A 27132-nucleotide genomic window follows, 5' to 3' on the forward strand; every position below is an offset into this window, starting at 1 on the left:
ACGAAATGCAAAACAAAATGGAAACGATGACGGCTCGGATTGAAGTGGCAGAGGAGAGAATAGGTGAACTAGAAGATAAAGTTATGGAAAAAGAGGAAGCTGAGAGAAAGAGAGATAAAAAAATCCAGGAGTATGAGGGGAAAATTAGAGAACTAAGTGATACACTAAAAAGAAATAATATACACATAATTGGTATCCCAGAGGAAGAAGAGAGAGGGAAAGGTGCTGAAGGGGTACTTGACGAAATTATAGCTGAGAACTTCCCTGAACTGGGGAAGGAAAAAGGCATTGAAATCCAAGAGGCACAGAGAACTCCCTTCAGACGTAACTTGAATCGATCTTCTGCACGACATATCATAGTGAAACTGGCAAAATACAAGGATAAAGAGAAAATTCTGAAAGCAAGGGATAAACGTGCCCTCACATATAAAGGGAGACCTATAAGACTCGTGACTGATCTCTCCTTTGAAACTTGGCAGGCCAGAAAGGCTTGGCACGATATCTTCAGTGTGCTAAACAGAAAAAATATGCAGCCGAGAATCCTTTATCCAGCAAGTCTGTCATTTAGAATAGAAGGAGAGATAAAGGTCTTCCCAAACAAACAAAAACTGAAGGAATTTGTCACCACGAAACCAGCCCTACAAGAGATCCTAAGGGGGATCCTGTGAGACAAAGTACCAGAGACATCACTACAAGCATAAAACATACAGACATCAGAATGACTCTAAACCCGTATCTTTCTATAATAACACTGAATGTAAATGGATTAAATGCGCCAACCAAAAGACATAGGGTATCAGAATGGATAAAAAAACAAGACCCATCTATTTGCTGTCTACAAGAGACTCATTTTAGATCTGAGGACACCTTTAGATTGAGAGTGAGGGGATGGAGAACTATTTATCATGCTCCTGGAAGCCAAAAGAAAGCTGGAGTAGCCATACTTATATCAGACAAACTAGACTTTAAAGGCTGTAACAAGAGATGAAGAAGGGCATTATATAATAATTACAGGGTCTATCCATCAGGAAGAGCTAACAATTATAAATGTCTATGCTCCGAATACCGGAGCCCCCAAATATATAAAACAATTACTCATAAACATAAGCAACCTTATTGATAAGAATGTGGTAATTGCAGGTGACTTTAACACCCCACTTACAGAAATGGATAGATCATCTAGACACACGGTCAATAAAGAAACAAGGGCCCTGAATGATACATTGGATCAGATGGACTTGACAGATATAGAACTCTACATCCCAAAGCAACAGAATATCCTTTCTTCTCGAGTGCACATGGAACATTCTCCAAGATAGATCATATACTGGGTCACAAAACAGCCCTTCATAAGTTCACAAGAATTGAAATTATATCATGCATACTTTCAGACCACAATGCTATGAAGCTTGAAATCAACTACAGGAAAAAGTCTGGAAAACCTCCAAAAGCATGGAGGTTAAAGAACACCCTACTAACGAATGAGTGGGTCAACCAGGCAATTAGAGAAGAAATTAAAAAGTATATGGAAACAAACGAAAATGAAAATACAACAATCCAAACGCTTTGGGACACAGCGAAGGCAGTCCTGAGAGGAAAATACATTGCAATCCAGGCCTATCTCAAGAAACAAGAAAAATCCCCAATACAAAATCTAACAGCACACCTAAAGGAAATAGAAGCAGAACAGCAAAGGCAGCCTAAACCCAGCAGAAGAAGAGAAATAATAAAGATCAGAGCAGAAATAAACAATATAGAATCTAAAAAAACTGTAGAGCAGATCAATGAAACCAAGAGTTGGTTTTTTGAAAAAATAAACAAAATTGACAAACCTCTAGCCAGGCTTCTCAAAAAGAAAAGGAAGATGATCCAAATAGATGAAATCATGAATGAAAATGGAATGATTACAACCAATCCCTCAGAGATACAAACAATTATCAGGGAATACTATGAAAAATTATATGCCAACAAATTGGACAACCTGGAAGAAGTGGACAAATTCCTAAACACCCACACTCTTCCAAAACTCAACCAGGAGGAAATAGAAAGCTTGAACAGACCCATCACCAGTGAAGAAATTGAATCGGTTATCAAAAATCTCCCAACAAATAAGAGTCCAGGACCAGATGGCTTCCCAGGGGAGTTCTACCAGACGTTTAAAGCAGAGATAATACCTGTCCTTCTCAAGCTATTCCAAGAAATAGAAAGGGAAGGAAAACTTCCAGACTCATTCTATGAAGCCAGTATTACTTTGATTCCTAAACCAGACAGAGACTCAGTAAAAAAGAGAACTACAGGCCAATATCCCTGATGAATATGGATGCAAAAATTCTCAATAACATACTAGCAAATCGAATTCAACGGCATAGAAAAAGAATTATTCACCATGATCAAGTGGGATTCATTCCTGGGATGCAGGGCTGGTTCAACATTCGCAAATCGATCAACGTGATACATCACATTAACAAAAAAAAAAGAGAAGAACCATATGATCCTGTCAATCGATGCAGAAAAGGCCTTTGACAAAATCCAGCACCCTTTCTTAATAAAAACCCTTGAGAAAGTCGGGATGGAAAGAACATACTTAAAGATCATAAAAGCCATTTATGAAAAGCCCACGGCTAACATCATCCTCAATGGGGAAAAACTGAGAGCTTTTTCCCTGAGATCAGGAACACGACAGGGATGCCCACTCTCACCGCTGTTGTTTAACATAGTGCTGGAAGTTCTAGCACCAGCAATCAGACAACAAAAGGAAATCAAAGGCATCAAAATTGGCAAAGATGAAGTCAAGCTTTCGCTTTTTGCAGATGACATGATATTATACATGGAAAATCCGATAGACTCCAGCAAAAGTCTGCTAGAACTGATACATGAATTCAGCAAAGTTGCAGGATACAAAATCAATGTACAGAAATCAGTTGCATTCTTATACACTAACAATGAAGCAACAGAAAGACAAATAAAGAAACTGATCCCATTCACAATTGCACCAAGAAGCATAAAATACCTAGGAATAAATCTAACCAAAGATGTAAAAGATCTGTATGCTGAAAACTATAGAAAGCTTATGAAGGTAATTGAAGAAGATTTAAAGAAATGGAAAGACATTCCCTGCTCATGGATTGGAAGAATAAATATTGTCAAAATGTCAATACTACCCAAAGCTATCTACACATTCAATGCAATCCCAATCAAAACTGCACCAGCATTCTTCTCGAAACTAGAACAAGCAATCCTAAAATCCATATGGAACCACAAAAGGCCCCGAATAGCCAAAGTAATTTTGAAGAAGAAGACCAAAGCAGGAGGCATCACAATCCCAGACTTTAGCCTCTACTACAAAGCTGCCATCATCAAGACAGCATGGTATTGGCACAAAAACAGACACATAGACCAATGGAATAGAATAGAAACCCCAGAACTAGACCCACAAACATATGGCCAACTCATCTTTGACAAAGCAGGAAAGAACATCCAATGGAAAAAAGACAGTCTCTTTAACAAATGGTGCTGGGAGAACTGGACAGCAACATGCAGAAGGTTGAAACTAGACCACTTTCTCACACCATTCACAAAAATAAACTCAAAATGGATAAAGGACCTGAATGTGAGACAGGAAACCATCAAAACCCTAGATGAGAAAGCAGGAAAAGACCTCTCTGACCTCAGCCGTAGCAATCTCTTACTCGACACATCCCCAAAGGCAAGGGAATTAAAAGCAAAAGTGAATTACTGGGACCTTATGAAGATAAAAAACTTCTGCACAGCAAAGGAAACAACCAACAAAACTAAAAGGCAACCAACGGAATGGGAAAAGATATTTGCAAATGACATATCAGACAACGGGCTAGTATCCAAAATCTATAAAGAGCTCACCAAACTCCACACCCGAAAAACAAATAACCCAGTGAAGAAATGGGCAGAAAACATGAATAGACACTTCTCTAAAGAAGACATCCGGATGGCCAACAGGCACATGAAAAGATGTTCAACGTTGCTCCTTATCAGGGAAATACAAATCAAAACCACACTCAGATATCACCTCACGCCAGTCAGAGTGGCCAAAATGAACAAATCAGGAGACTATAGATGCTGGAGAGGATGTGGAGAAACGGGAAGCCTCTTGCACTGTTGGTGGGAATGCAAATTGGTGCAGCCGCTCTGGAAAGCAGTGTGGAGGTTCCTCAAAAAATTAAAAGTAGACCTACCCTATGACCCAGCAATAGCACTGCTAGGAATTTATCCAAGGGATACAGGAGTACTGATGCATAGGAGCACTTGTACCCCAATGTTTATAGCAGCACTCTCAACAATAGCCAAATTATGGAAAGAGCCTAAATGTCCATCAACTGATGAATGGATAAAGAAATTGTGGTTTATATACACAATGGAATACTACGTGGCAATGAGAAAGAATGAAATATGGCCTTTTGTAGCAACGTGGATGGAACTGGAGAGTGTGATGCTAAGTGAAATAAGCCATACAGAGAAAGACAGATACCATATGTTTTCACTCTTATGTGGATCCTGAGAAACTTAACAGAAACCCATGGGGGAGGGGAAGGAAAAAAAAAAAAAAGAGGTTAGAGTGGGAGAGAGCCAAAGCATAAGAGACTTAAAAACTGAGAACAGGGGCGCCTGGGTGGCGCAGTCGGTTAAGCGTCCGACTTCAGCCAGTCACGATCTCACGGTCCATGAGTTCGAGCCCCGCGTCAGGCTCTGGGCTGATGGCTCAGAGCCTGGAGCCTGTTTCTGATTCTGTGTCTCCCTCTCTCTCTGCCCCTCCCCCGTTCATGCTATGTCTCTCTCTGTCCCAAAAATAAATAAAAAAAAAAACGTTGAAAAAAAAAAAAAAACTGAGAACAAACTGAGGGTTGATGGGGGGTGGGAGGGAGGGGAGGGTGGGTGATGGGTATTGAGGAGGGCACCTTTTGGGATGAGCACTGGGTGTTGTATGGAAACCAATTTGACAATAAATTTCATATATATATATAAAAAAAAACTTTTAATCCATTGAATGAGGACCACCAACATTGTGAATAGTAATCTATTTACTCAAAGCTACTGATTTAAATGTTAATGTCATGTAAAAAATACCCTCACAGTAACTTCCAAATATGTTTGACCAGATATTTGAGTGCCATGGCCTAGCCAAGTTGACATAAAATTAACCATCACAAGAACATAGTAAATCAGTTACTCTTACACAATGATGGCAGGTGTATTAACTCTTCAACAATTTTGGAAAATAATATGGCCATTTTTTATTAAGACCTTCAAAATGTGTTTAGGCATTTTTACCAGATAATTACATTTCTATATTGTAGAAATAAACCTAAATGCAGGCACAAACATCATAAACCATAAAGCAAAAGATTGATAAATGTGATATATTAAAGTTAAAAATTTGGAGCTCCTCAGTAGCTCAGTCAGTTAAGCCTCTGACTCTTGATTTTGGCTCAGGTTATGATCTCATGGTTTGTGAGTTAGAACCCCACATTGAGCTCTGTGCTGACGGTGTAGAACCTGCTTAGGATTCTTACTCCCTCTCTCTGTACTCCTCCCCCACTTGCCCATGTGTGCTCTCTCTTGCTCTCTCTCTCAAAAATAAACAAACATTTTTAAAGAAAGATTATAAAATAATTTGTGTGGTGTAAGAAACCATAGGCAAAGTTAAAAAGCCATTGACCAGGAAAGATACTTGAAACACATGAGAGAAAATCATGAGGAACTCCTACACTCCTATAATTAATGCGAAAAATATTTAAAACCAAACTGAAAAATGAGCAAAGTTGGATAGGGCAGTTTTTAAAAGAAGACACTTGAATGGCTAACAGTCATTTGAAAAGATGTTTAGCCTGACTCATAAAGATATGCAAGTTACAATAAGATTTACTCTTCAAGCTATCAGAAAGACCAAAATTAAAATTTTAACAATGCCAGCTGTTGGTAACAGCATAAATTGGTATAACCACATTAGAGAACAATATGGCAATACCTAAAGAAACCAAAGGTAGGTATATATTAAAATCTTAGCATTCTACCCCCAGTTGTTTATAATCTAGTGAAATTCTGGCACTTGAACAAATAAATGCACAGGAAATGTGCATATGTGTGTATGTGGTATTGTTAATAAATGCAAATAAAGCAAAAATGTAAATATCCATCAGCAGAAAAATCAATAAATCCTGATAAATCAGAATAGACATTTGTATGGAAGTTTAAATAAACTAGATTTACATTTGTCTGCATGAATTTATCATGAAAATATGTCAGGTAAAAAAAGTAGGTTGCAAAATTATGTATACAGTGTGATTTCCTTTATGTCAACTTTGAACACATTTAATTGAGAAAGTCAACTAAAAGTTTAAGAAATCAAAATGCTGTACTATACGATACATACCTAGTAAAGTTATTTTTTAAAATATGGGGTGATAGGACACCCATAAAACTTAAGATGTTGTTTACCTTTCTCTACAAAGATTGTGAAGGAAATAGGTAGCTGTGTGTGTGTGTGTGTGTGTGTGTGTGTGTGTGTGAGCACAGAAGTGCACATCTATGTGCAAAAAGAAAAGAGAGGTCTAGGAAGACACAAAAGGGCTTTAATTTGATAGGTAATATTTTATTTCTTAAAACTAAAAAACGCTAAGCAAATATGGTAGAATAATAGGTTAAGAATGTACACCACCAGGAATGAACTCTAATGTAAACTGCGGACTCTGGGTGATCATGATGCATTGTTGTAGGTTCATTGATTATAACAAGTGTGTCACACTAGTGCAAGATTTTGGAAGTGGGGGTGGGTTGTGCATGTGAGGTGGCAGGGAGTGTATGAGAACTCTGTATTTTTTGTTCAGTTTTGCTGTGAACTTAAAGCTGCTTTAAAAATTAAAGCTTCTTAATTAAAAATATGTTAACTCTAGGTGGTGGTTATATTTTAAATTATTCTTAAGACATCAATGAATGCTTAAAAAATTTGATAATGATAAAAGAATGTATTGTAATGGTTCTAGGCCATTTCAAAACTTTTATTTCATGTGTGCACATTACTGTCATATTAAATATATATATTTATATATTACATACAGTAATATATGTGTATATATGTATATATAAAACTAAACTTGAGGATAAACATTTATTTCTGAAAAGCTGAGAATGAATTCTAAGTGTTATTTCTTGAGGATAGGACATGTGAGTGATTGATACACACATATTTATCATTCTTTATACATATATGCATACTTTGACTTCAGGAACATATTTTTTATTGCAATATAGAATATTGAAGTTTAAATATTTTTAAGTCAAATATGAATGGTGGACATGGCAAGTCTTTGCTTTGTGATCTTTTTAAGGAAAACGTATAATTTCTTAAACATTTCAATGACTTACTCTACAGCCCTTATAGACTTTTGCAGTTTGTCACCAAACTTGAGTCACTATTTCTTTCTTGCCAGTTGAATAACAATACCTCAGGATAAAGTTAAAGTTACACGTAATTGTTAGGAAAAACAGATTTCCTTTTTGTTCATGCCAGAAAAGTCATGGGAAGATTTCAAGATACTCCAGTTCAGCTGTTGAATGGGAAGATTTCAAGATACTCCAGTTCAGAAGTTCTCATACTTGGCTGCATATTAAAATCTTTAGAAATCCTAATGCCCAGGCACATCTCATAACAAGTAAATCAGAATTTCTAGGAGTGGGACCCAAGGTTTGTTTTTTTTTTTTTTAACTTCTTAGTTATGCAACCAAAGATCTCTATATTACGACAACTAAAAACCTTACTTTTTTTCTTTCCTTTTAAAGATAGATACTTACTTTGAGGCTTTACTATTAGATCCCTATAGCATCCATGCTATGGCTTAAAATAGTATGGTCCTCAAAGCTTTGAACCTTAAATGAGGATTCCTGGGTCATGAGTGTGACCCATCATTCTGTTAGATTGGTCTTATGGATACTGCTTGATTTATGTCTTCTTTTTGTTGCTAATAGCAACAGCACCAACTGTTTCAAGTTTAGGCCAAAAATAATGTTATAAAAATAGATTATTTTGAAAAAACACAAAAATATATACCCACAGGGGCTTTTAAGAATTAACAATTCCTGGATAAAACTGCAAAAAAAAATGCAGTTAAAAACCACCAATTACTTAAACATCTGGATATTTATGACATTATTTATAAACATAATACTCAGATTTTTCATTGAACTTTTTATCATTTCATGGATGTGAGGCTTTAAATTTTCTATCATTGATTCATATTTTTGTTCATATATAAAACAAAACCTGAAGAGGGGATGATTAGGAAACTTCAAAAGGCAAACTATTCCTGGTGGGTAATGTATTTCTTGGAAGCCTAGTTACTACTGTTGGTTATTATAATTCAGTTTCAGGAACTGCTGAGAGACTAGAATCTTATCCAGGATTTCCAACTTGATGGTTGTATGTCCCTTACTATAGACAGGTGTCATGATATGCACTGAAGTATAAAATCTCACCTGCAGTATAATGAGGTGCTGTATATATGAACCTATCATTTGAGAAAGTGATCTTGCATCACCACAGATTTGAAGGACTTGAAAGGTGGCCAGACATATGCTGTGGTAGAACATGCAACCCCTGATGGAGTATAAATTATACTGGACAGCTATCCTGTCTTCATTCATCTATTCATTTGTTTACTAAAATTATATCTTTTGAGTACCTATGTGATACCATATTTTGTAGCCTCATATTATCTATTTTGCAACATTACTACCCTTTTTTTGGAATGAGGCATGGTATCTCCTTGGCTTCAGCTAAGGGAAAATTTGACATTGGCTAATTGAAAATCTTAATGCCTATTTGCATGTTGGCATGAATTTATTTCACAGGTTGATTAACTTCTAATCAGGAAAATAAAGCTCAGGGAACTGTAAGGGGAAAAGCACAGGGTTCCTCTACCTCTCTGTGTTACATATTTACAGATTCTTCCCTTTCATGAAAACTCTTCCCCTTTTCTGATGTGTCCCACAATCATGCTATAATTTTTTTTTTGCTTCTATTGCTCTTTGTTTTAAAAGAAGTGTTCTATCATGGTGTTTTCATTTCTTCATTAACAATTCACTTTTAAAAATTAATTTATGGGTTTTGCAAAAATGACATATGGTCATTATAAAAAGAAATTGAAGCAATATAAAAAGAAAAAAAAATCATACTCCCAACCTTCTGGCTCCCTCAATTCACCATTATAAACATTTGAGGAGTATTACTCAGGAACTCTCTCCATGCATAAAACAATAGAAAGACAAATTTTAAAATGTTAGAAAAATGGGATCATACTATTTATGCTTTTTTAAATTACAGGTACTCAATTTTATATTTTTCTTATCACTTTTATTGAAGAATATTTCATGTACCATAAACTACCTTCAGTCAACACATGGCTCAATGAGTTTTCATAGTTGTGTACATTGATGAAACCATCAAAAATTGATACAGCAATTTATCAACTCTAAAAGATTTCTTATGCTCCTTTGCATTCCATTCCTCTCTCTGTCTCTAGCCCAAGCAACTATTGCTTTGTTTTTTTGTCACTACAGATTTATTTGCATTGTATATAAATGGACTCATAGAGTATATACTGTTCTGTGTCATTCATGAAGAGAATTTTCTGAATATAATAATGTATACATATCAATTAGATCAACGTAGTAGTGTTTTATAAGATCTGTGTCTTTGCTGCTTTTTTAGACTAGTTTTTCTATAAGTTATTCAGATAAGGGTATAAAATTCTCTGTTATTACTCTAATTCTATCAATTTTGGCTTCATATATTTTTGAGGCTCTGTTATTAGGCAATACACCTTTATGATTGCTGTGTTTTCCTAATGAATGGAATATTTTCTTGTTATAAAATGTTTCTCTTTATATTTAATAGCACTGCTTGTCTTGAAGTCTACTTTTGAATTTCTCTCTGGTATTATTTCTCTTTAGCCTGATGGATTTCCTTTAGTATTTCTTGTAGTACAGATCTAGAGGCAATCAGTTCCCTTAGAGTTTTGCTTGTTTGTTTTAAAATCTGAAAATGTCTTTATTTTACCTTAATTATTGATGAATATTTTTTGCTGGATATAGAATTCTGGATCACTAGTTTATTTTCTTTCTGTGCACTAAGGATATTATTTTATTGTTTTCCAGGCGCCATGATTTCTGATGAGAACTGTGTGGCCATTTGAATCTGTATATAATGTGTCATTTTTCTCTGACCATTTTCAATATTTTCTTTTATCTTTGCTTTTTAGTAGTCTGACCCTGACATACTTAGCCATGGTCTTTTTCTAACTAATCCTGTTTGGAGTTTTCTGAACTGCATGGATATGCAAATTTATGGATTTCACCAATTTTTGCAGGTACTATTTCTACAATTTTTTTCCCAGCTCCATTGTCTATCCCTTCTCCTTCTTGGACTCTAACTACCTATATGGATATGTTTGGAATGGTCTCACAGATCTCTAAAACTCTTTTCTTACTTAGTGTAATTTCTCTATATTTTTCCTCTCTCTCTTTTCTCCTTCTCTTCCTCTTTCTTCTTTTCCTCCTCCTCCACCACCCTCCCCTTCCTTCTCCTCCTCCCTTTCTACTCCTTCTCCTTCTCCTCCTTCTTTTTCTTGATTTAATGATTCTTATTGATCTTTCTTCAAGCTCACTGACTCTTTCCTCTGTTTTTCACATTCTGCTATTAGGTTCTTTGAGAAATTTTTAAATTTCAAATATCGTGTTTTTCAGTTTTAAAATTTTCCATTTAGATCTTTTAACCGTTTCTGATTTCTTCTTAATTTTCCTATCTTTTCACTTATGAGAATATGTTCCTTTACCCCACTGAGCAAAACTGTAATAGCTGTTTTGCATTTCTTGCCTGATAATTCCAACATCTGGGTCATCTCAGAGTTGACATTTTTTTTCCTTTTCAGAGTTGACATTTCTTGATTGTCTTTTTCCTTGGCAAGGGGTCATACTTTCTTGTATGGTGAATAATTTTGTATTGTGAATATTATATTATGTAGATTCTAGATTCTGTTATACTTCTTCAAGTATATCAAAGTTTTTGTTTTAGTAGGCAACTGACTTGGTTAAACTCAAATTACACAGTTCCATGTCTACAGTGGTTGACAGTTCAGATATCACTTCAGTCTTAATTGTAAGCTGCTTTCTGTTTGTTCCATAATGTGTAGTTCAGAGATTAGCCAGACTTGAGCTGAACTTAAACATGGAATTTTGGATTGTGCCTCTCTGGCTCTCCCTTTTCTTAGTTTCCTTCGTGCTCTCTCTTGCTTTGAGGCCTCTTCTCCTGGTGTAAGAGAAATGGGAAGTGTCTCTGTAGGAGTTTTAGCCATTTTTCTAGGTATTTAAGTTTGATTGTCTCATCATTGTTGACTCTGGCTTTTGAAAAAATTATCTTCTGTTTCACAAGTATAAATTCTCATTGTTTCTGTTTTTCCCCATCTGCTGTTTTCCCATAGTGATCCATTTTACTGTGTGCATTGCAGTTTCTGCTAGGGTTATATGACAAAACTTAGAGAGTGATTTGTGTATGCAAATGTTGTATGCAAATACACTAAAGGGTTTTCACTGGTACCAGATAGTTTTTAAGCCAATTTCTCAGAAAAGGGTTTCTGTGTTACATAGTTTGATTTAATTCAGACTACACATGTGTGTGTCTCAGGCCTGCTTTCTCTATTTCTCACAGATAAATATTTTCTACCCATGGATATGGGAAGTTGGCAAGCTGTCTCCCTGCTTTCCAAGTCTAGCACTTTTTCCGTCTGGCACTTTCCTAGGGCCTAGTGGGTGTAGCTTTTCTCATATCTGTTTCACCTACAGGGCAGCCCTTTCTGATTCTAGGCTGCATGTCACAAATTCAGTGCCAGCTCCCAGTGACCTTGCTAGGACAAGTGCTAGCTAGTGTCCAGCCAATTCTTTAAAATTTTTTTTAATGTTTATTTATTTTTGAGAGAGAGAGAAAGCAGAGTGTGAGCAGGGGCATGGAGGGTCAGAGAGAGAGAGGGAGACACAGAACTCGAAGCAGGCTCCAGGCTCTGAGCTGCCAGCACAGAGCCCAACGCGGGCTCGAACTCACAGACCGTGAGATCATGACCTGAGCGGAAGTGGGGCACTCAACCAACTGAGCCACCCAGGTGCCCCCATCCAATTCTTTTGTTAAGATTTCAGATTCACCTACCTATTACCAGTCTGACCTTTTAGTTCAGTTCATCTACAGATTTAATTTTATAGTTGTGGGTTATTTCTTAGTGGGTATTTCACTCAGCATCTTCTCCATCCATATATAACTTGAAGTCTCTTTTCTATTCTTTCCTCTATTGATGTTAATTAATGAAGTGACATTCATCCTTTTATAACCTTTTTTTTATATCTAATATTAATTTTTGTTCCCACTACTCTCCTATAGCCCCCAGTCCGGGCTCTTGCCGTATCACACTGGATCGGTGTATTCAGCTATTAATTCCACTCTCTTTTGCCATTGTGTCTCTAACTCCAAACCTTCTTAGATACTGCTGTCATAAGTTTTGTCATAAAGATTGGCTTTGATCATGTCACATTGCTCTCCACAGAAGTATTTAATGCCTCTTCGACACCAAGTCCAAGTCCAAAGTCTTGCCAGGATAATATGACTCAAACATCTTTTAAATTCATCACTGCTCTTAGCACAGATTCTGGATTTCAGGTGAAGTTTCTCTACTCACTGTCCCCTGAGTTATGCAACTTCTTCTCACTATTACTTCACCTTTGTTCATACCATATCCCCACTGTGGGAAAATGTGGGATGCCTGGCCCCAATTTGCACATTTTTCCAAATAATATTTTTCCTTTTAGATAAAGTTGAAGACTCTCTTCTTCCACAGATTCTTTGCTGTGATTTTAGTCTATGTAAATTCTAGTTCTATTCATTGCTTTTGCAGATCTTCTGATGCTTGTCTTGGTTATTCATATTCTGTCTCTCTCTTTCTTTCTCTCTCTCTCGCTCAGTATGTAAGGTCCTTGAAAGCCAGAAAGGAGATAAGAAATATTAATGAAAATTTTATTCATAAAGTCTATTCTTTGTAATTACAAAGTGCCTTGCACATAAGTATTTTGTGATCTAGAAAATCAGAAGGCAAATTTTGATGTAAGAAAAAGGGATTAAAAGGGACAGGAGATACAATCATAGTTGTCACTAAAATCAAGAAGAACTTGAGACAGTATCTTGGGAATAAAAAGTGCTGAAAACCCCAGCCACTTGATTTTTACCTACTTAATTAGCTATTGTGGTTGGAGCAAATCTCAGTAGCTCCATGAAGGAATTTTCATTTAAACCAAAACATAACGAAACAAACACCAAAAACCTGGGTCAATGTTTATGTAACTGATATTTTTAAGAATCATAAATTATAACTTCTTTTAAATAGCCATCACTTTTGCTAATATTATTTTCAACTTCTGTTACACAAAAGACCAAGCAAATAAATAAGTATATTATTAGAATTACATTATTTAGATAATACATTTATAAATTTTATCTACCAAGTTCTAATCGTTGGTAAAACACATAGAATTTCTTGTTTGCTGAACACTGTATAAAAAATAGCCCACGGGGCACCTGGGTGGCTCAGCCGGTTGAGCGTCCAACTTCGGTTCAGGTCATGATCTCAGTTAGTGAGTTTGAGCCCCAAATTGGGCTCTTTGCTGACAGTTTGGAGCCTGGAGTCTGCTTTGGATTCTGTGTCTCCCTCTCTCTCTGCCCTTCCCCTGCTCGTGTTCTCTCTCTCTCTTTCTATCCTAAAAATAAATAAACATTTCAAAAATTTTTAAATAAAAAAATTGCCCAAGATTGTGACTGACCACAAGCTTAGTATTGGTGTACAGAATGATGTGGCAAATAAAAAACATTAGATTGCACTGAGGAATTCATACTTAAAATTATGGGGCAATGGCCTCATGTACCCGACTAAGGACTGTGATCCTACTGGGTGCTTTAAAAATGGTAATTCACAAATTATAGAGTATTGAGGAAAAAGACAGTTTGATAAATGTGTTGGTAATATTCTCATCACAGAAATGGTGAAAGGAATTTAGAGAGAATTAATTTTCTCTTTTGTAGAAGAGGGAATAAGGTGACAAATGTTGTTCAAAGATACAAACAAGGACCCCTGTGAGGTCTTTATAGAGAGGTAGATTTCAGCTCAGTATGGCCGCTCTATGGCAGACATTGTGATGTTTGCCAAACATTCAGTTCCTCCCCTATATTTTCTGGTCCTTTTAAATTTAGACAGTGCTTGTATCTTATTCTGACCAATGAAATGTGAGCAGAAGAGATTGACTTCCAGTGTGTGACAGTAAATGCCCTTGATTCTCCAGTTTCTCTCCACCCCATTAAAGAAATGATCCATAATGGTACCAGCCACAAAACCCTGCAGCCTTGTCACCCTGTATGCAAAGAATAACTGTGCAAGCAGACAACTCAGAAACCACTAGCACCACATCCCTTGCTCTCCATGAAGGACTTGTAGCAATATACATATTGTTCTTTTAAGCCACTGGGATTTGTTAACTGAAAATTAATATAAACCATATTTCTCAACTGTTTTTCATCAATGAGACTTTGAAGACATTTTTTCTTAGTCACTGCCCACACCTCCCAACAATGAAATTTTAATACCACAGACATATATGTTTATGTACATATATTTATACAAGAATAGTAAGATTTTGGAGTCTCCCCCTTAATAATCATTTTTCTCTCCCCTAACAGAGTGTGCAAGTTATAACCTTGTATCTTGGATGGTTCAGCAATGGAGTGGATATCTTTGAGATGAACTTCTCGTAACAGGAAATGTTCATTCAGATGCCAGAAGGACATCAGCCAAAGACACTTAAATGGATGCTTTTTACTGTAGGAGCCTGAACTAGGTAAATTCTTGTGTTCTTTAAAACTCTTATATGACTTCTTCCTTGTTCCTATAATATTTTCCTCTGGCTTCTCTTATTATAAGCTACATAGTTCTTAATGTTTCTACATTATGTCTTCTTTTTTCCTGTGCTTTGCAATTATAAGTTTTTTTTATGAAGCGACAATTTTTCCCTCTGTGCATAACTACTTCAGTCTCAAGGTTCGCTTTTAACTCATTTATATAAATTCCAAATGTGTTATTCCAGCACTGACCTCTCATTTGAACTCTAATTCCATATCTTCAGGTGTTCAAAATGTCTCTGCTTAGGTGTCTAGTTACTGCACAATGCCCTCACATATGGGAGCCCCAGTTTCCCTCCCAACTCACTGAGATTCACTGAAGCCATGATCCAGTAGTCTAGCATGAGTGTGGTGTTATGAGTCAAGAAACACATTTCATTGGTCAAAAGTATTTCCTAATGGTTGGAATAATTTTCTTTTGGTCATTAAACATAATGAAATATGTCCCATTGCACATAAATGCTTTTGAAAATCCTGTTTTTTCCCCCCTCTCATCTACTTTGCCTCAACTCTGTGCAGTTACTCCCAAATATTTCTTTCCCCAAAAAGTCCTTCATCAGGCTCTAGGTCACACACTAATCTCTCCTCTCCTACTTCTGCATCACAAAAGTCTAAATTACTCTTTAACAATAAAATATCCCTCCCTGGAGAATGTGGAAGAGAGAGAGCCTGAACATTCACTGCTAGAAATCTTTTAATCAAGGAGGGGTGGGGGAAAAGATGGGAACACATATATGTAAATCTTGCCATTTCACATTACTTATTTCTGTCACCTGCTGTTGACAGAGTCTGGTCCTATAATCTAAGAGTCTTTTGAAGCTCTATTTTTTATTAAACTCCTGGTGGACACCTGTTGGGGTGTCTGCCTAGCACGTAAGGACTTCCTTGTCTGCTTCCCTCCATCACACTGATGGACTCTTGTTAGCCCATTTTATATGACATAATCATACAGGCCCTGGTCACAGATAATTAGACTCAAATTCAAACTGATCAGAATCCTTTTCCAGGGAATAGTAAAATATGATTGAGATGCTCTCTCTTGCCAACTGGATCTATAACTTGTAAGCTCAAAACTGTTTGTACTGGCAGATGGTAAGAGGAAACACCCATACCTCTACAGAACCTCCAGACCTCCATACCTCTGCAGAAAGGGCCAAATAGGAGGTACCATACACTTGGGGTGTGTAATATTGTGATCTATAATATGAAATATATGTTTATTTTTCATACTTATTTCTGGCACAGAGCATACAAAACTTGGAATTCCTTGAGTGATGAGAGCAATAAAAGTATCTTGATAATCATAACAAACCCCTTTTAATCATACCTGGACTGGGGCGCCTGGGTGGCGCAGTCGGTTAAGCGTCCGACTTCAGCCAGGTCACGATCTCGCGGTCTGTGAGTTCGAGCCCCGCGTCAGGCTCTGGGCTGATGGCTCGGAGCCTGGAGCCTGTTTCCGATTCTGTGTCTCCCTCTCTCTCTGCCCCTCCCCCGTTCATGCTCTGTCTCTCTCTGTCCCAAAAATAAATAAAAAACGTTGAAAAAAAAAAAATTAAAATCATACCTGGACTTATGTTAATGAGGTGACTTTTGAGAAGCACATAAAGATGGTGGCTGGTTGCCAGGGAAACCAACCTTGTGTTTGGAAGTTTGGAGCTTCAGCCCCATTCCCTGTCTTCCCAGGAAGGGAGGGAGCTAGAGGTTAAATCATGGCGAATGACCATTGATTTACTGATTTATGCCTATGTAGTGACCCCTCTATAAAAACCCAAAAGGAGAGGATTCAGAGAACTTCTGAGTTGGTGAACATGTGGAGATTTGGGGAGAGTGTTACATCTGGACAGGGCATGAAAGATCTGTTCCTGAGTTATATCCTTTTATAAAACTGCTAATCTAGTGAGTGAAATGTTTCTGAGTTTTATGAGCCACTCTGCTAAATTAGTTGAACTCAAGGAGGGGAGTCATCGGAACCTCCAATCTATAGGTGGTGAGTCAGAAGCACAGGTGATAATCTGGGGTTACAACTGGTGTCTGAAGTGGGGTGTGAGGGGCAGTGTTGTGGAACTGAACCCTTTAATCTATGGGTAACCTGTGGGATCTGATGCTGTCTCCAGGTAGATAGTGTCAGATTGAGTTGAATTGTAGGACACCCTGCTGGTATTGGAGAATTGCTTGGTAGTATGGGTAAAACCTACATATTGGAATGGGTTCAGGTTCAGAATGAGACGGTCCTTTCATGGGCTTTGGGCCCCATTTACAGAATTTAGGGGTAAACTCAGGTACTCATTGCAGACATCTCCCTCTATAGTCTATGCCTCTATCAGCAGTGGTCAAGTGGAAGACCTAATAATCTGGATTGTCCTTTCAGATCCTTCCTTTCCTCTCATAAAGACTCACAGCTTTGGGACACCTGGGTGGCTCAGTCTGTTGGGCAACCAACTTCACTCAGGTCATGATCTCACAGATCGTGAGTTTGAGCCCCACATTAGGCTCTGTGCTGACAGCTCAGAGCCTGGAGCCTGCTTCGGATTCTGTGACTCCCTGTATCTCTGTCCCTCTCCCACTCACGTTCTATCTCTCTCCTTCAAGAGTAAATAAACATTAAAAAAATAAAATTAAAAAAAAAAAGACTCACAGCTTTGATGGGACCATCAGGAAAAATCTTATTATCTTGGCCTATATTCCACTGTTTATGTCAACCACCACCAGAAGCTCCTATGGCTCTGTACCTCCCTTTCTAACTCCATATCCTACCTCCTCTCAATATCTAAAACCCTTCCTCCATGCCCTATAGAACTCTTGGCTGGTAATCACTATAAATCTATATCCCCAACCTATTTTCTGAATGTTCTCTTATTCTTGTTCTGACACCTGGTTCTCCCCTGAGGACATGTTTTCTTTCATAGTCCTCATGCTCCAGGTCTGGGAGGGAGAATAGATATCCTTCTTGCTCCTTATTGCTACTTCCTGATCCTTGATCTTCTCTCTCTTTCCTAGAAATTTTGGTACTGAATTTCCCATCATGTTCTACTTTCCACTCCTGCAGTCATTGACCAACCTCTGGGTCATGCTCCTCCTTTTGTAAAAGACCTTAGCTTCTGAATCACTACCCTTTTCCAGAACATACTCCTCTTATACTCCTTGCTAATTTCAAAATCCCAACTCCATGGCCTTTCAGAAAACTGACCTCTTCATTAATAAAATACCTTTTTCTAAGTCTTAGTTTTCTCTTAGCAGTAAAATAGATATAATAATGACTTCTTTTCAGGGTTGTTCTAAGAATTACTAAGTAATGTTGAAAAAGCACACTGAGTAAAAGCTACCTGAAGTCAAATCTGAATACAATACAATCTGAATACAATATCAAAATGGTTATTTTGATAATCTCTGTTTAGTTTGGAAACTATGCCTTACATTCAATCTCATGCAGAAGCCTAAAATGCATAAAAGTGGAGCTGCTTTGTTGAAATGCGGTGGGGGTGGGGTGAAAATGGGAAATTCTAGGAGTACAACCAGCTCAGCCTGGAAGTGCCAGCACAGAATTTCTAGGGCTTGGCCCAGAACAGTTTGAAACCGCTGAACTACAAGCCATTTTATCCTTTATCTTTTCTATGTATGACCTACATATCAGTGGAAATCATTTACCCAAAAAATGTACTTTAGTGCTTCATAAACATGTTTTCACAAGAGGAAAGCTTAACATTTATTCCTTGGCTATCACCAATAGTTAATAAGTGAAAGCTGGTCATGTGATAGACTTTTGGTATTTTTAAAAAACTTTTAGAGATGATAATATATTTAAGTTTTCTTTCCATAAACTTTGAAACAATCTTTAGAGATTAGTGCTTGGAAATGTTTGTCTCTTTTGAATGGTTATACTTCCTCTTGTTGGATGATCATTATGTAATATATTACGCTTTGTTTTTTGCCTTGCCGGCAAAATCTGTACTAGCTGCTCTTTGCCCTTTTTTTCCCCTGCTATAGCTATCTCAATATCTCCTTTATTAGATTATAATATTTTATCCTGATAATTATAATAGCATATATATATGTATATAGATATATATATATATATATAAAATTGCGAACACCTTCAATTCCTTTTGGCAATAGAAAACATCTGGATAAAAATTAACATGATCTGAATAATGATGTGTAACTATACAACAACCATAACTCAATTTTGTTATATATTTACATTTTTAACTATTAGCACACATTTAAATTTCAGCAGGTGAAACTATTGCTTAAAATATTTTTTTTAATGTTTATTTATTTTTGAGAGAGAGAGGGAGACAGAGTGTGAGCAGGGGAGGGACAGAGAGGGGGGAGGCACAGAATCTGAAGCAGGCTCCAGGCTCTGAGCTGTCAGCACAGAGCCCGATGTGGGGGTCTGAATTCACAAACTGCGAGATCATGACCCCAGCCAATGTTGAACCGACTGAGCACCCGGCACCACTATTGCTTAAATTATTTTATAGCCTTTTAGAGGGAGGTACTCACTGAATCAATTGCATATCCTTAGAAATTACAGAAAGCCTAATGTTTTTTACAAAAATGCTACACTTGGTCAGTCAACAAAGTGACATTTTGATAAGAGAAGAGAAGGGGAACAGGTTAGATCTATTCTGTTCACTTCGGAGTAATATTATTTTATTTTATAATGTTTGAAAACAGGTTCTAGTTTTGTAATGCTTAATGTTCATTTCAAGAAAAAAGAGTAAATGTTAACTTTTAGGACAAAGTGCTAACAAGCAACAATCAAAACATGTTATTATTAGATCGGTTAGAAACTATAAATTCTCATAACTGACAATTTGCTGCTAACATGCAGTACACTGTAACACAAATTAGTAGTATTATAGAATAATTTTATATGAATCTGTCTTTTGGTAGATTTATTTTAAATGGTACATTTAAAAAATATGATTATGTAATGGATAGCTTTAATTTAAACCAATTGCTATGTAAGCATTACTCTAAACACATTTCCCTTTCCAAAAATATTCATAGCAAACCCAAAAAAAAATATAGAATTTTTTAAAAGATGGGCACTGAAGTTTGAATTTTAAGAACAAAAAGAAAAAAAGAAAAAAATTAAGTTTGACAAACAGAAATAGACATCTAGGAGAAAAATTCAACACCTGAAAACAGATTAGACTATAAAAACTGTCATTAGTAATGGATTGTTACTCAGCAACATAGTACGGCACAACAATAACGAACTTAACACCTCCATCAATAAATAGAGAAAAAAATATTTTGCTTTAAGTGAGAAAGCAGAGGAGAAAACTTGACCTTTTGTATTTATTTGAGTAAATGTATATTTGGCACATTTCCAGAAAGACTTTGGGTGGGAGAAAATAATTACAAAGAGGCCTATGTTTAAATATCATGGTTGTGACACACACTGACAAACACCAGGCCATCTAGCTTGTCACTCTCCCAGCTGAAAAAAACAAAGCAGAGATGTGAAGGAAGAGTGGCATGTCCGTCAGAACGCACAATTTTCTGGCTTTTGTCACTGTGTCACACATTGTATTTCTTTTAAGATTTGCTTTTATATTTTATACAAACCTCTCACAGATATGGGGCCTGTGACAAGCAGTCTAGAAAATAAAAAAATAAAAACAAAGACAGTGGGGAAATTCTAAAATGTATCCTTTAATCAATCATATTAGGTGATGTGAGACGTGTCAGTGTGGGCAGCATGCTAATGTTGCTGTTAGGGAGACAGAGGAGCTGAAGACTCCAACCTTTAATCAGCTACACTTTCACGTTTTTGACCTGTCTGAAGTCAGAGCTGAATTTTTACAGTTTACTTCTATCTCAATATTTCCACCATCGTTAACTGGAAAAAGAGTGAGAAACACCAGGTAAAGCATTTCAAAAAAACCTACAGCACAAAAAAGTGTGTTTGTCCATTTTGCCAAGTGTTTTTCCAAATATGCTAAGAAAGATTGTCTGACCCAGAGCAGTATGACTTTGTCACTGAACATCAAAGGGTAGAAGTGTCTGCTCTGGAAATGACATCAACCATCACTGAAACACTTTTCAGATTTGATTGTTCTAATGCTCCTTCTCTAGCATAAAGACACTAATCCATCTAATGAATATGAGCCTCAGAACTTCTCTGGAATTTTTTAGAAATAGGGGATCTCCTTCTTCTGGCTTTGCTGGACTGTTGGATGTAAAGCCCGGATCTGCTGGTCACTATTTTGCCAGTGCATGGGAGAAACCTATCTGCATATTTAGCATAGAGTGCTGTGTACACAGTCAGCACTTAATATATACCCAACTGAACATTCCTGGACTTTGACCTAGGAAGCTGTGAATTGCCTGTCGGTGACCTAAGGGCCTCAGTTAGACAAATCACCTGCAATAACCACAGCAGTTATGACCATACTGACAAGTGACAGAAGCAAACTCGAACTGACCTAGGGCGTTTACTCTCTCATGGTTCTGAAGGCCTCAGATATTGGCAGCCAGAGACCAGATCCATGTCGGCAGATGCTGTTATCAGCAACTTCTTTTTTTGTATCTTTTGGTTCTGCTTTCCTGTGTTTCCCTCTTCATCAGAAGAGCTGTCTTACAGCGGGGATACTGGGGCAGGAAGGAGGCTGCTGGATGTCACTGACCACCAGGCACTGCAGTAGCTGGGCAACAGATATGTCACAAGTGCCACAGGAGTTGAGGCACTCTGCTACAAAGTCCCTGGCTGGGAGGGGAGGGTTGCTGGAGGAAGCTGCTGGCTGGTAAGTGCTGCAGACTATCGTGTCCTATAAAGCTGGGCACTGAAGATGCTGTGAGCACTGTCTAAGCCTCGGGCTGAAGAAGCCACGAATGCAGCAGGAACCTGCTGAGTGAGCCTTCTGGAAGCGGGAAGTAAAACTTTTTCTCCTGAAACGTCTCTCAAGCACCCCCTCATAAAGCTTCAGGGTCAGCTGTCAGAGGAAATCATTTAAAGGGCCCACATTCATTTTCATAAGGCAGGAAAACGAGGTGAATCTGAGGCTAAGAGGCAAGAAATAGATAACCAGCAGAGAGGCATTGCAAAGCCACATTTTTACTTTGGTGCTATAATATTATCTCAAGTGTGCACATCTTAAATTTTCTTTATTTTCCAAGTTTCTTTTCTTGTGGGATAGTGACAACATTTAATCCCACTCCTCAGGCAGTGCATCAATGATTCCAAACATCCCTTGACTAGCTGGGAAGGAAAAATTAGTGAGAGGTAGCATGGGTGGATTTCAGAGACAGAGATCGAGTTTCCAGCCAATTTTTGTTTTATAAAGTAGTTTTCTCAATCACCCAAGGGAAGTTATTCATACTTTTCCATTAGAAAAATTGATTCTCAAAGGTTAATAACCGTTGCCATATGTTTACCTCAGCACATGGTGAAGGTTTATTATTATATATTTAAGCTTGGGGACATCAAAACAATGATTCATAAACATCTAAAAAAAGTTTTTAAGTATAACTTATAAGCTTAAGTGCACAACTTGATGAATTTTTATAAATTGAACCCACTTGTGTCACTCATTCTCCGGACTTCATAAATAGTTAAGGTGCCAGAAATTCCTCTGAGAATCTAAAGTAAGTTTAGGTCTCTTCTTGAACATGCACAAACACGAAGAGGTTAGCTTGACATTGCTTAGTTTTTACATAACCCTAGGCAAGATCCCCTACACAAAACACAAAATGAGTTTTTCCTTCCTATTGGAATAGAATAATCTACCCATTACACTTTAGTTTATTAGTCCAAAGAACAGGGAAAAAATACAGTAAAGTACAAATCTCCCATGGCTTTTTAGAATCACTACATAATTTATGTGTTTTACATTTTAACTGACAATGTATATTAAATAATAAACTTGTATTAATTATATTCCCTGATTAAAAAAGTAATGGATGTTTTTAAACAATAAAGGTATCAATATATTTTTCGTTGAACACAAAATTCTCTTGGAAGGTGTGTGAAGAAATAACCTTAAGTTTTCTATATGGGATTTTTTCCTGTCTTTCAATTCCACTTTAAACAACAATGTATTAATCATGATATTCTTTGGAAGGGGATAATCACAGGTAGAAATGGTAACATTATTGAGGCTACATTTATGTTCTAAATTCTGCAAATACTTTGATGCAATTGGGCATTTCCAATTCAAGAAAGTATAGTTCATTAATCATAAAGTTACTGTTAACTGGAAGTTATTACTTTGACCACCAGATGGAGCCAGTATTGTTTCAGAAATGGAGTGGATCCTGACATTTTCATTTTTCCCCACTGTTTCTCAATCTAGGAGTTAAAATTTGCTTTCGAATTTGATCAGGGACTTCAGAACTACTACTATTGATTGAATCTATTCTTGTTAACTAATAGCTATTTCCATTATTTCCTATAAGCAAACACCTAAATTTGAAGGGATTGTTTTATATGACTTTTATGTCTCTTCCCAATTTAGAATTCTCTTATACATGCTGGGAATGTTCTAAGAGTACCATTCAAATTCCATTATGCTACTTAGAAGGCATTCTTTGATATTTCATTGTTTTTTGATATTCATAATTTTGGCAGTCAATACTGATGTTATTTTATGAGAATTTAAGGCATACATTAGGGAATAAAATGGAGACAAACAGAGATAAGATACGAAAGACTATTTTTTTGAGAGAGAAAGAGTATGTGTGCACATGTGCAGGGGAGGTTCAGAGAGAACCTCAAGCAGATTCAACACCCAGTGTGGAGCTCAAAGTCACAAACTGGGAGATCATGACCTGAGCCAAAATCAAGAATTGGTGCTTAACCCACTGAGCCACCCAGGCACCTCAATACAAAAAGACTCTTAATGCTATCCATTTTGAAAGTCTATTGAATGTCAATGCAATGGAGACATCTCCACAATGTTGAGCGACTCAGTCCAAGAGAATGCAAGTTATATACTATATATATATTGGTTTCTGCTGTACTTTTGCTTTTCTCTCCTGCCTTTTGTGTATAACAAATATCTGTATTCCAAGACAATGATTCATTAATATTTTTTCAAGTTTCAACTTCACTAATTATCTGTTCACATATTCTGGACAAATCAGCATTGGTGCCAAATATGAAGTTGCTGGGTAAAAGGAAAATTGGAACTGAGAGAAAAGAAATTCCCCCAGAAATTTCCCCAAAAGAGTTAATCAAGATGAGGCCAAGGTATCATCTTAGGAAGACTGTGCGTGTGCTGGTGGCCAGGTGGTGAAAGCGCTCGGTAACCTTTCAAAGCCAGTAACTCCAGGGAATGGAATTCACACAATTAGCCTAAGCGTGTAGTGTGAGAATGGATTTGACAACATGTGAAAGGCAAGAACATGAAGCTGTAATTGATTTCACTGATAAGAGGCCAGAAAGGAAGCTGGAGGTGAACAATAGGGAAAGTTGAATGTTTGATGTTATATAAACTTAATGGGCATAGTTTGGAAACAGTGTGTTGTTTCTAGGTTACTGTCAATTACAATTTAAAAATAAAGAACGGTAGCTGTTGCTAGGATGGTATCTAAATTGAATTGGTGATGATTAGGCTAATGGAATATAATACCCATTTGGGGGGCACATTCTGTAATGTGTAATTGGGCTATGAGCAAGAATGAAAGGGAATAAGAATACAGACTCAGGGGTGGACCTGTGAGTTCTAATCCTAGTACTGTCACTTCCAAGCTGGGTTACTTCAACTCAGTGCTGTGTTTTCTCATCTGGAAAATAGAATGAAAGCAATAGTGGTGCAAGAGGTTGTTAACTGAGATGATATGCAACCGTAGCGCTCAATTTGTGATATATGCTTAATAAGCTAATGACAATTATAACTCTATTTGTTCCAGGAAATACTTGGATGACGTTGAACAGCAGAGGACATCTCAGAGAAGGAGATAGGTTTATCCTAGTTACTTAGGCAAGGAAACAGCAAATGGCTAAAATTTGCCAAAGGACTAAGTGCCTCTTAGTATGACAGGAAAAAGTGTTCCATTCAGGGAATGAAGTCCCCTGGGGAAAATACTAAGAGGAGAATAGCTGTTGCCCTCCAGGACCTATATCAACTAAATGGCTTGCCTGTGAGCTCACATTCCTGTTCTTATTTACTAGTAGGGATCCTTCAGAAATGTTGCTCAAAAAACTGGAAGGAGTAGACAAGAGTCCTTCCCACTGTACTTCTCTAAAGCCTTGTAACTTGAGAAATGCTCCAATTCTTAAGAGGGCATTTCACTGATAATAGCAGGACATTTTATTTACAGAGGAAAAAGAGACATGCAAATGTAATTATCTGCCAGAAATATAATTCTAAAAGCAAAATGTCTAAAAGTTCTTGACTTTTCCATGAGGACATTTTCATTGCTCAGCAGGTAGAAGAAGCCATTCAATAATTAGGAAACTTCAGACCTAATTTATGAACAGATGTGGTGCTATGGATAGCAAGCAAATAGATGACAAAGGACTAAGTGACAATTAGAGTAGGGTCTTGGCACTGTGGGATGTCAGCAACTCCAGCGAGGAAGGAAGACATGGAAGCCTGGCCCAGGTAGAAGGGCCCTTACCATGGTGGAATATAGGCTGATGGAAAATAATTTCTCAGGGGCTTAAGAATATGGAGTATCCCTACTGGGTTTGAAGTAGTTTTCTAAGAAATGCAAGGGACTGACAGTTTATGGTGTTTTATTGGAAAAACTAAAGTAAACTTAGGTCTTAAAAATTTTTTTTTTTCTGGCACTGTGTGAAAAGTGGCTGAAAGGGGCACCAGTGCATTCGCATACTGTGACACACTCCTGTGCTTAGATCTGGTCTCCACAGAAAAACACTGGGGTTCCGGAAGGGTAGCTGATTCCGTCATAAGCAATGCAAAATTCAAAATGAGCAAACAACATCTTATTATTGCTGTAAAGCAAGGGACCTTTTCAAGGATGATGGGGGTAGTGCTAAAGAATAAGGGGCAACTTCACGAAACTCCTTTTAGCCAAGTTGTAACAGTTTGGTCAGAATTAAAGAAGTCAGTGTTTTTTTAGATATCCTTCAAAATTCAAGAAAAGTTGATATAAAAGCCATGATAACTCTAATAGAAAGGAAAGGAAAATATAGTGGTGTGTGTTTACTGATTTTAATAAGGGAAGGAACACTTATTATGAGTATCTAGGTGTGCTATTAAATTTCTCTTTATAAAAGTATGGATACACACTTCTTCATAGTAAAAACATTTTTTTAAATTTTATTTTAATTCCAGTAGAGTGAACATACTGTATTATAACACGTACAGTGTTATATTCATTTCAGGTGTACAATATAGTGATTCAACAATTCTATACATTACTCACTGTTCATTGTGGTAAGTGTACTCTTAATCCCCTTCACCTATTTCACCTATCCCCCCACCACCTCCCCTCTGGTAACTATCTGTGTATTCTCTATAGTTAAGAATCTGTTTTTGTTTGTTTCTCTCTCTCTCTCTCTCTCTCTCTGTCTCTCTCTCTGTCTCTCTCTTTTTCCTCCTTGTTCATTTGTCATGTTTCTTAAATTCCACATATGAGTGAAATCTTATGGTACTTGCCTTTCTCTGACTGGCTTATTTCACATAGCATTATATTCTCTAGATTCATCCATGTTGTTGCAAATGGCAAGATTTCGTCCTTTTTTATGACTGAGTGATATCCAAGTGTGTGTTGTGTGTGTGTGTGTGTGTGTGTGTGTGTGTGTGTGTGTGTGTGTGTCTTCTTTATTCATTCATCAACCAAAGGACACTTGAGCTGCTTCCATAATTTGGCTATTGTAAATAATGCCGCAATAAATATAGGAATGTATATATCCTTTCAAATTAGTGTTTTTGTATTCTTTGGGTAAATACCCAGTAGTATGATTACTACTAGGCTAGTTCTATTTTTAAATTTTGAGGAACTCTCCATAGTGTCTTCCACAGTGGCTGCACCAGTTTGCATTCCTACCAACTGTGGATGAGGGTTCCTATTTTTCCACATTCTTGCCAATATTTGTTGTTTCTTGTGTTTTTGATTTTAGCTATTCTGACAGGTATGAGGTGACATCTCATTGTGGTTTTGATTTCCATTTCCCTGATGATAAGTGATATTGAGCATCT

The 27132-nt window shown here is 37.0% G+C and overlaps 1 long non-coding RNA gene across 1 annotated transcript in view; it reads left to right on the forward strand.

The window, feature by feature from the left end:
• LOC144616394 (uncharacterized) overlaps positions 1–27132 on the forward strand; it is a 397874-nt gene that overhangs the window by 84366 nt on the left and 286376 nt on the right. Inside the window, exon 4 of the long non-coding RNA XR_013555667.1 lies at positions 14795–14952. This is a non-coding gene — a long non-coding RNA (uncharacterized LOC144616394). The remainder of the gene's footprint in view (positions 1–14794; positions 14953–27132) is intronic.

The sequence above is a fragment of the Panthera onca genome, chromosome B2, assembly GCF_046562875.1.
Source record: "Panthera onca isolate mPanOnc1 chromosome B2, mPanOnc1 haplotype 2, whole genome shotgun sequence".
In the NCBI taxonomy this organism is placed as follows: Eukaryota; Metazoa; Chordata; class Mammalia; order Carnivora; family Felidae; genus Panthera; species Panthera onca.